This window comes from Coffea eugenioides, chromosome 10 (genome assembly GCF_003713205.1).
Source record: "Coffea eugenioides isolate CCC68of chromosome 10, Ceug_1.0, whole genome shotgun sequence".
Classification (NCBI taxonomy): Eukaryota; Viridiplantae; Streptophyta; class Magnoliopsida; order Gentianales; family Rubiaceae; genus Coffea; species Coffea eugenioides.
In genome coordinates, this window is record NC_040044.1 from 8,714,172 (window position 1) to 8,724,703 (window position 10,532).

Below are 10,532 nucleotides of genomic sequence, written 5' to 3' on the forward strand. Positions count from 1 at the left end.
AGATTTTGGGTTGGACGGTACGGAGAGAGAAAGTGTAACTCAACTCGGCTGATTGTAAAAGATAAGATATTCAACTTGAAGGAAAGGATGGGGTGGGTGGTGCGAAAAGAAGGAGTATAAATGAATGGTTAAAATTCAAAACCCCCACTTATGCCAAAAAGAAAAAAAGATATTCAACTCAACTCGGCTGGTTGTAAAAGTTTGGAGACTGAAACTATAGCACCATGGTTACGATTCAATTTCTATACCTATAGAATCTCAACTAAAAAATCAAAATCAACATTAGCATAAATCAGAAAACAACAAAAGATTCGAATAACACCCTATTTGGAATATCCATATCCTGAAAATTGTTATAGTTATTATTATTATTATTATTTGTGTAAGTGGAAGGTTTTCAAAACCTCTTACTTACAATTCCTCCTCTTTTACCATCCAACCCAACCCTCTCCCAAATTGTTATACTTCTTGTCTACTTGTTGACCCTCACATATGAATTACAGGAAGGATAAACTCTAAAAGTAAAATTGTAACTAATATTTTAGTTTCATTAAATAGGGAAAACAATAGCATTCCCTTTATATGTTGTAACTAATTGTAACTAACCTATTGGAGTAAACTCAATTACGAAATAAAAATCATGAACCATGTTTATATATTAACTCAATCATGAGATTATTCTGACTTTCTTTTGATTTCTGTCTTTTCGTGCAATTGCAGGTGGTTTGTGGATGCTACTCCAATTATGGTGTGGACAATACACAACTAGGAGCAGGATTCCCAACAGGACCAATGCATGTGGAGGGAAGCATTTGGAATCCAAGTTATCTTGGGACAACAGATTGGACACAAGGGCCATTCAAGGCTCACTATCGAGAATTTGGCATTGATGGATGCCAACAAAAGGCTTCCAATCCGGGACAATGTTCCTTCCAATCTTAGTATTGGAATCAAAACAAGCATTGGCAACTTTTTTCTTTGTTCTTTGTTTTTTTTGGTTGGAAAGAACAAGTATCGGCAACTAGACTCTGAGCAGCAATGCAGATTGCAAAATGCGAGGAAAAGTTATATGTATGGAGATTACTGTAAGGACCCAAAAAGGCATGGCCCAGATTGTGAAGTTAATCAATAGAAAATAAAGTTCTTTTTTAGCTCCTTCCTTTTCATATTACAAATCAAATGTCCATGAATGATGGATGGTTCTTGAATAAGTTATAGGGATAATTTCAGAAACCTCCCTTGAGGTTTTTCCTAATCACACCTAGCACTCCTACAATTTTCGAAATCATACTTAGCACCCTTAGAATGACAACTTTTGTAATATATCACCTCCTTTAGGTAAAAATAGTATTAAAAAATGTATTTAGGAGAGAGACTATAATATGCTTCCACGTTTGCCCTTTTGCAAGTTGATTTTTGAAAACTAGAAGATGAAAATAAAAACAAGTTGATTCTTTTTATGCCCTTTCCATATTTCTTATGCAGAAAAAGGCAAGAAAAAAGAAAAAACATTTATGTTCGATTATGTAAAAATAAAGTAACAAAAATGCCATAAAATATGGGCATATTTTGGGCTTTTTTTTTTTTGCATATACAATCGAATATTGATTTTAAGGTATCTAGACAATCTAAACATAGAAAATCTATCTTTTTTTAACTACGATTTTATCTTGTTATCTAGTTTAATCAATAAGGTTAAAATCATTCATTTGATGAAAAAAAAAGGCTGCTGGCATGCAGTTGAAATCATGAAAAAATCCATATTAAATATACCTATAATAGTGTTCAATTATCAAAAACAAAATTTTTGAAAATTTGGTTAACAAACAGTATTTGTTGAACGTAGTTTTGTGGCTGTCAAAAAAATTTTATTTCCTTTCTATCCAAAACTTTGGTACAGATCTTATAATGGTAATATGAATCAACAAAAATTATACAATTCAACAGTTATTGTACTTACACCTCCTCAATTTTTATGTAAATATTCTATTTGTTTTTATTTTCATATTCTAAAATTCAAAAATCAACTTGCAAAAGGGCAAAATTGGAAGAATGCTATAGTCCCTCTACTAATATATTTTTTAATATTATTTTTACATAAAAGAGCTGACATGTTACAAAGGTTGTCATTCTAAGGGAGTTAAGTGTGATTTTAGAAACATGAGGGGTGTTAAGTGTGATTAGAAAAAATCTCAAGGGAGGTTTTTGAAATTATCTCTAAGTTATATGGACAATACCTTGCTGTTTAGACCTCGGTTTGATGGGACCATTTTCTTTTTTCAAAAATTAAAAAATTTCTCTGGCCAAAATACTTAGGATGCCCATTCTCTAACTTACAAATGTGAGGAAACTATACAATGTTTCTGTATAACTAGTTAATTACAAATCAATTTCATCCATTCTTCAATTTAAGAAATTGAGAAAAATTTTGTATTCTATCTCCCCATAATTAGACTTTTGACAATCAATTACCAATTTTTTTTTTTTAACAATCATGCATCCACATGTCAGTTATTTAGACATTTTTTTTTCTTATGAATTTTTGTTTATCAAAATCTTTCTTTTGAACAATTTTCAAAAGATAATCATTTGTTAGTATATTCCCTAATGTGTCCACCCTTTTCATGTGAAACTTTATCACCATCAATTAGAGTAGTTAAAATTGAATGACGGATTAAAATTGAAAAGGGGTACTTTTATCTCTTAGGGGATTAAGTGACACAAAATAAAAATGAGGGGACAAAGTAAGAATTAGAGTATACCTTAGGGAGAAAATTGGAAAAAAAATAACCCTAATGGAAAACTACCTGTTAGTTTAGAAAAAAAAATAAAAAGATTTTTTTTGTCTAATTTTCTTACATGCTATATGTATGTATGTATGTATATATATGTGTATATAAATATATATATGGAGACACACACACATACTTGGTTAAACTTCATGATTTTTAGTTTCTGTGGGCATACCACTAACATTCAAAAGTCATCCAACGGAACTACTAATTTGACAGTTTTCTCACAACAATCTATTGCACGAGTGAACTTCCACCCCTCCCCCCCCCCCCCCCTCTTTTTTATTGTTTGTTGGTTCCTTTAAGCAATCTTCCTGTTGTTATTGGAGAGAAACCTTGCCTACTGTTCTTTTAAGAATTAAAACGAGAGGCTTAGAACGATGAACAGGATTTAACGTACCTTATATAAAAAAAGCCTACTTTCTATAAAACAGCGGCCATTACACTAAAAATCACTGCAGAAGTGACAAACGTGCTGCCTTGTTCACCCAATCATTCACATAATCCAAGAAATCTTTCAATTTTCCACTTATCACCCTAATGACTTGAACACGTGATCTCTCGATTATAGGTGTAACATTTTACCAACAAAGTTTTGCTTCGTTGTACTTGACTTATAATATATCATATATGGTATAATACAGATATGTAGGTATGTAATCGAGCCGAATCGAGCTCCAATATTGCCATATTCAAGCTTGACTCGACCTATAAATAACTTGACTCGAGCTCGACTCGAACTCGATCAAGTCAAAAAATCTCAAACTCGAGCTTGACTCGAGGAAATCTTTAAAAACTCGAGACTCGATTCGATAAGACTCAACTTTTAGTCAAGCTTTATCGAGTCGAATAATCAAGATTTTTGACTCGATACCTTATTTGTAAATTCAGTATAAATTATACCCATAACGGTCATTTTATAATTATAATACATATATATTATTTAAATTATATATATTATTTAAATTATATGGCTCGACGAGCTACTCGTCAAGCCACGAGCTACAAAATTCTGACTCGAACACGACTCGAATGTGTACTCGAGTAGCTCGAGACTCAGCTCGAACTCGGTTTGACCGAATTCAAGCCAAGCCAACTCGGCTCGCGTACATCCCTACAGATATGTACACAACCAATTATACTCCACAAACAGTTGCTAACCAACATTTTATATTTTCACCTATCTTTCAATTTTACATACGTTACATTAGAAAAATGCTATAATGAAAATACAAAATTTTTATTTTCTATTTTTTTTGGTGGAGAACCTATATTCAAGATTACGGAGAAACAAATTATTAGCTGCATTGTGTGCAACAAATGCCCTCTTATAAACAAGTGCATGTCTACTATACAGTTGGTCAGTTAACTACGGGAGTAATATTACCGTGGATGTGATATTGTAAATGTACGAGTGATATAGACATGCATTACCATAAATGTAACAACGCAAATGTATGTACATATAGTCAATGTAAAGATAAGAAACAGCAGTCTTTTGCTTCATCTGTTGAAATATTATATCTGGCTTAGCAAAACTGAACTTCACGCAACTATTTTCTAGTCATATTCATGTTGTTTCCTGGTCTAGCAATTCAGTAGGCAAAAGGAGGTGGTGATGACACTTTTGGTCAAAACTACTATCAAACATGGGGAGGCGATCATCTCACTGCTCTTGTCCATGGAAAAGACGTTCATATATTCTACACACACATATATATACATACACATATTAATGACAAACTGGAATATATTCTAATAGACACATTTACTCAATAGTCAACCGCATAATGAATACTCTTATATATATGTCTCTTCAAAATATGCATGTATCATATTTAGGTTTTCTATATCACGCTTAGACTTGAATTTCCATATAGCATCAGTATAAAATGTACTAGGAGTAAAACGCTTGAGAAATCTAGTAATTTTAGGATTTATGAAATAAATATAAATTTATGGAATTTCAGTGTAAAAATGATAAATTATACCTGTAATTCACTAATTCTACATATAGCCATTTTAATTCCATTATAGCTACCTATTCTATCCCTAATGGGTATTTTGGCTGGTTAGAAGCTGGATTCAGTTCAAAGAGCGAGTTTGGATCAGGCTATACATTTTGGCATGAAGGCAAAGGTACCAGAGAAAAACAGCAAGGAAATCGACGCAGGATTTAATGTAAATGACAAACATATTTCGTTAAATAGTTGTATTATATATTTTTCCTTAAATCTTTATTCAATCATATCATGTGTGATGAAAGTCAGTTCCGGCAGGACAACCTGTGCAGGGGGTGAAGCATTATGAGTTTGACGTAGATTTTTTTGTGGAACCAATGGTAATCCTCAAATGATAAGTACAAATGTCATCGAAAATCACACATGGGAGTTGGGGGCCGGGAAACAATTTTGTCTCTGGTTTGATCCTAAAATGAATTTCCATCGCAAACGAGATTTTTAGGAACCAATACCAGATTGTGTAAGAGATCCCTTATCTTGTCTGCCAGAAACTCTTAATCAAATGCATCAGTCATTGTATATAACAATTCTATCTATTCTTGGAACCCAATTTTATTAGACATTTCATACTTAGAAGGAAAGGGAAAAATAAAACTTTTTTACGAAATCGACTTCCAGCTAAAAAACCATTTCATTCATTTGGTTACCTAAAAATTTCTGTGTGAAAATATTGTCAGCTCTGTGGAAATATACAGAGCTTGGATTAGGATCTCCAAATAGGACTTATGCATGTGGTGGCAAGCATTTCGGATGCAACTTGGCTTGGAACCCCATCTTGGAGTGAAGGGCCATTCAACTTTCAAGACTCACTATCATGGATTTTTCAATGATGGTTGCCCTAATCACCAGAGTCCCAACCGATCAATATTCTTCGGAATCATATTACTGGAATCAAATCAAGTATTGGCAACAAATTAGATCTGATCAAGAAAGTAAATTACAAGATAAAAGAGAGAATCTATCCATGCCATATACTAGAATGGAGTCCTATAGAAATGTAGTAGTTATTATTTCCAAAAAATTGAAATTTTGGAACATTTGCTTATTTGATGCATCTGTGGGAATTGCACAATTGTGGGAGTTTCATGTTAATAGGAGTTTAGCCCCATTAGAAACTCTTCTTTTTGTTGACAAAGTAGAACCTCTTTAATACAAGCCTTAAACTCCAAATCACAAGCAAAAACTTGAACAACTACAATTAAAACAAACCAAAATGGTGCAATTTCAGAGGTTGCGTCTCTTGAGTTTTTCATTTATGATGATAGAGAAATGATGGTTGAATCAATGCAATATATGTGTAGACACTTTTTTACCACACAATTATTACCAAAAAAAAAAAAAAAAAAAAGCGTTAGGGAAGAAAAGTGTATTTTGCAAAATTTCTCTTCTTAATTATCAGGTATGTTTGTTTTTTCTTCTGTCTTTTGTTTGCCATCCTTTGGCAATAAAATTTTGAACTATGTCTTTTGGCCTCCGATGTGTTCATTCCGTTAGTCACGCTGAATATTTGATTTCGGTTCTCTATCTTTTCTCTGGATTAATAGTTTTTCTGATGTTTCTCACAAATTTCGTAAATTCCTTCTTGGTTGACCAGTTCATCCGTGGGAAAACTCAAAACTCATCTATAGCTTTTTGATTTTTTTTTAAAGCTTTCTTGATCTTGGCAATTCCTTCGTGAATGTTACAGAAAAAAAAAAATCTAATTGTTTGATTAAATATCTAGATTTTTTTTTGCCCCCTTTTATCATATTTAACTGATGTGATGTTTAGGATTTCATGTGGTACATGTCGGTTTCTTTTATTCTTGCTCCTCCTTTAAATTTTGCGTAATTTTTTTTTTTTTGTTGTTGTGTTGAATGGGTAAAAACAAACTTATGTCCAAGAAGACATGCATTTAGCTTTTCCATTGTTCTTAATGAGGTTTTTGTATGAATGGGTATTTGATTCAGAAAAAGTATTCTAATTTAAGCTAAAATTCTGTAATCACGTTTAAGTTTCTCCACTTCTTTTACATTCAATAATCATGAATTACAAGTTAGCTATATGTATACTGATTAATATAGTTTCTCCACTTCTTTTTTGGCTTCTTTTCTGAGTGAGCATAGTATCATATGCAATAGTATTTAAAAAAGGTAACTAAAAGAATTAAGGAAGTTAATTGTATAAATTGATTAAAGATAAAATTATGAAATCAGTATAGACATCTAGCTTGAAATTAATTAAGTATAATGGAAAGATTGATTGAAGATATTGATAAGAGTTTATTTTACGTATTTTTTAGTGCATTTTATTAGTTAATTTTGAGTTGATTATTTAGTTTTATAATTAAAATAAAGAGGTTTTTGGTAAAATTATATATTTTTGGTAAAAGTGGATAATATTGCATTTCTATTGATTTTAATAGTAAAAACTTCATTTTTATGCAGGAATAATGAATCAATCACCAAAGGAGGTCAATTGAGGTGAAAAATAGAGATTTGGTGATGAATTTAAGTGGCAACAAGAAGAATGAAGTGAAAAACGTTCAAGTGAGGAAATGCAATACAAGTCAGTTTTGACACTTTTCAGTATTTTGACCATATCTGGAGCTACACTTATCGGATTGAGGTGATTTTTATACCATTTTAAAGCTAAGAAAGATACCTACAATTCGTATGAAGACATCGAAATCCATTTCTGCCATCTTCATGGGCAAAACGTTGGAATACAGAAGCTGCACCCTGTGGTCGGAAGTTAAAACAGAGGTTTGAACAGGTGACAGTATTTCGATCATATCTCAGGCTACAAAGCTCCGATTTGGATGATTCTTGAAGCATTGGAAAGCTAACTCAAAGGGCTACAACTTTTGTGTTTTGCACAAAAGCTAGTTCGGCCTTTATGATAGAGAAAATCGCAGATGAAGTAAGGCCAAAGTGAATACGCGAGTACACAAAACGTGACTTGTAACCGCGTTTTGTGTAGGCGCGTTTTATAGCCGAAATTCTGCAATTTGACTCAGCCAATTCTCTTGTGTTCATACCACTTTCCAGCTATAAGATGCAAGGGAATTCGGTGCACATGCTTCAGAAGACAAAAGGGCAAGAAAAGTGGCTTATTTTCAAGTCAAAAATATTGGTTTTTGACTATACTAACAAAGTGGAGATTTGGGAATCAAAGGATAGAATTTGACTTGGAAAAATGGAGCATTTGAGTGTTTTTTTATGCAGAGATATGGGGAGAGATCTGGGATCCATTCGTAGCTTAGCTTCTTACAGAAAAACATAGTCTCTCTAGCTAGGTACTTGCAAGGGACAATTGAGGTTTCATCTTGTAATCATCTAAGTTCAAGACAAGGAGATTTTTGGAAGGCTTCACCATATCTTGGCTAAGACTTTCTTTACTCTTTTTGTATTTGTAAATTTATGATGATTTGCATTAATGAAGTTATGAGTGTTTCATCATTCATGAGTAGCTAATTTCCTTTATCTAGGGAGTAGATGAAGCTTATGGCCAAATGATATGAAGTGATTGTGATTTATGCTTGTTATGTCTTGTATTAACTTATCTACTTGTGTATGTTGGATTACTTGTTGTTGCTTGATCACCAATGGCAGGTTTATAGTTGTTTTTACTCATTGAGAAATGGTAAAAATAATGGAATGACACAAGTAGAACTTGAGTTGTATATTCATGAGAATAGAAATACATTCAAGTGGATGAAATCTGCATTTCATGTGTAAATAAGAACATATTTAGTATTTACCAAGAGATTAGGAAAAACTAATCTGTTTTAACCCATTATCATCATGAGAATGTGATTTTGGTATTTCTGGAAATGAATTCTTGGTTAAACAAGAGCAGTAACAAGTGTTGAATTAATTCATTTTAGATCTTTTGAATCATAAGTGGAATCTACATCCCTAGATCTTAATATTTAGTGAATTCTATTCCTTTTGTGAAATTGCATTTATCTAGTTAAGAATTTTTGTAGTTGAATTACATTCTGAAATTTCTGCTCAAATTAATTGTAAGTCTAAATAATAGAGTAAATTAGTATCTAATAATTGTTTTAATTGCTCCTCGTGGGATCGACCCGATACACATCTTGTACTACAATTGCGACCTGTATACTTGCAGTCCAACGGGTGTAAATTCGGAATTAAACTTGCACTTAAAGTAAAAACCCGTCAAGTTTTTGGCGCCGTTGCCGGGGAGCGGCAATATTAGAGCCTAATCATCTTTATTAATTTAGACAGCTTTATTTTTTTTAGATTATATTTAATCTTATATTATAATCAGTTTTTTTTTACCATTGAAGTTGCATAATATCCCTTATTTCTGTTTGTAATGTATGCACCGGGAGTCTCGAGAAGTCGCACCTTTCGATCCAGAAATTGAGAGGACACTACGTAGACAAAGGAGGCACACACAACAGCAAGAGGAACAAGAGATTTGGCAACCAATAGAGGAAATTTTGATAGAACTACCATTTGAAGAAGAAATGGCCGAAAACGAAGCAAATAGGCGAGTTCTACGAGATTTTGCTCTACCGGGAACACAAGGATCTCAAACAAGTATAGTAAGGCCTACGGTAAATGCTAACAATTTCGAGATTAAACCATCACTTATCCAGATGGTTCAACAATCTCAATTTGCAGGTAATGCAGTAGAAGATCCTAATACACACTTAGCTACATTCTTGGAAATTTGTGATACAATTAAAATGAATGGAGTTAGTGATGATGCTATAAGGCTAAGATTGTTCCCATTTTCATTGAGAGATAAGGCAAAACTTTGGTTACACTCTCATGCTCCTAATACTTTCACCGGATGGGATGATTTATCAAGAGCATTTTTGAATAAGTATTTTCCACCAGGTAAGACTGCTAAGCTAAGAATGGATATCACTAGTTTTAGCCAAATGAAAGGTGAATCATTATATGAGGCATGGGAAAGGTTTAGAGATTTGCTTCGGAAATGTCCACATCATGGACTGCCGGAGTGGTTAATCATACAAACCTTCTATAATGGTTTAGTTTTTTCTACTAAAACTATAATCGATGCAGCTGCAGGTGGAGCTTTAATGGGTAAATCACCCCAAGAAGCTCATAATTTGATAGAAGAAATGGCAGCAAATAACTACCAATGGGCCAATGAGAGAGGTAATACAAGACGTCACGCAGGTATGATAGAAATGGACACTCTCAATATGCTAAGTGCTCAAATGAATAATGTGATGAAGTTGCTAAGTAAACAAGGTGGAGCTGGTCCAAGTTCATCTAATGCACATGTAGCATGTTGTTCTATATGTGGAGGTGAACATGATACTAATGAGTGTGTTGATTCTGAGCAGGTACAATTTGTCAATAATTACAACCGAAATGCTCCAAATAATCCCTACTCGAATACTTACAATCCGGGGTGGAGAAATCATCCAAACTTTGGATGGAAAGATCAAGGCAATCAACAAAGGCCAACCAATCCGCCGGGATTTCAACCAAGGCAACCCCAAGCTGAAACTAAACCTGGTTGGGAAATGGCAGTGGAAAAGCTCGCCAAAGTTACTTCAGAGAGATTTGAGCGAGTAGAAGGAAGATTGGACCAACTCACTACAATGTACAGGAATGTAGAGGTCCAAATTGGTCAAATTGCTAGTTCTTTGAATAATCGTAATCAAGGAGAATTACCTAGTAAAACGGAGGTAAATCCTAAGGAGCATGTCAAAGCCATTACTCTTCGT

General features: G+C 33.3%; 1 non-coding gene across 1 annotated transcript; it reads right to left on the reverse strand.

The window, feature by feature from the left end:
• Positions 1–9,680: 9,680 nt before the first annotated feature.
• LOC113750950 lies at positions 9,681–9,787 on the reverse strand. The gene has a single exon (XR_003464716.1). It is a non-coding gene; the product is annotated as a small nucleolar RNA R71 (small nucleolar RNA).
• Between the last annotated feature and the right edge of the window lie 745 nt (positions 9,788–10,532).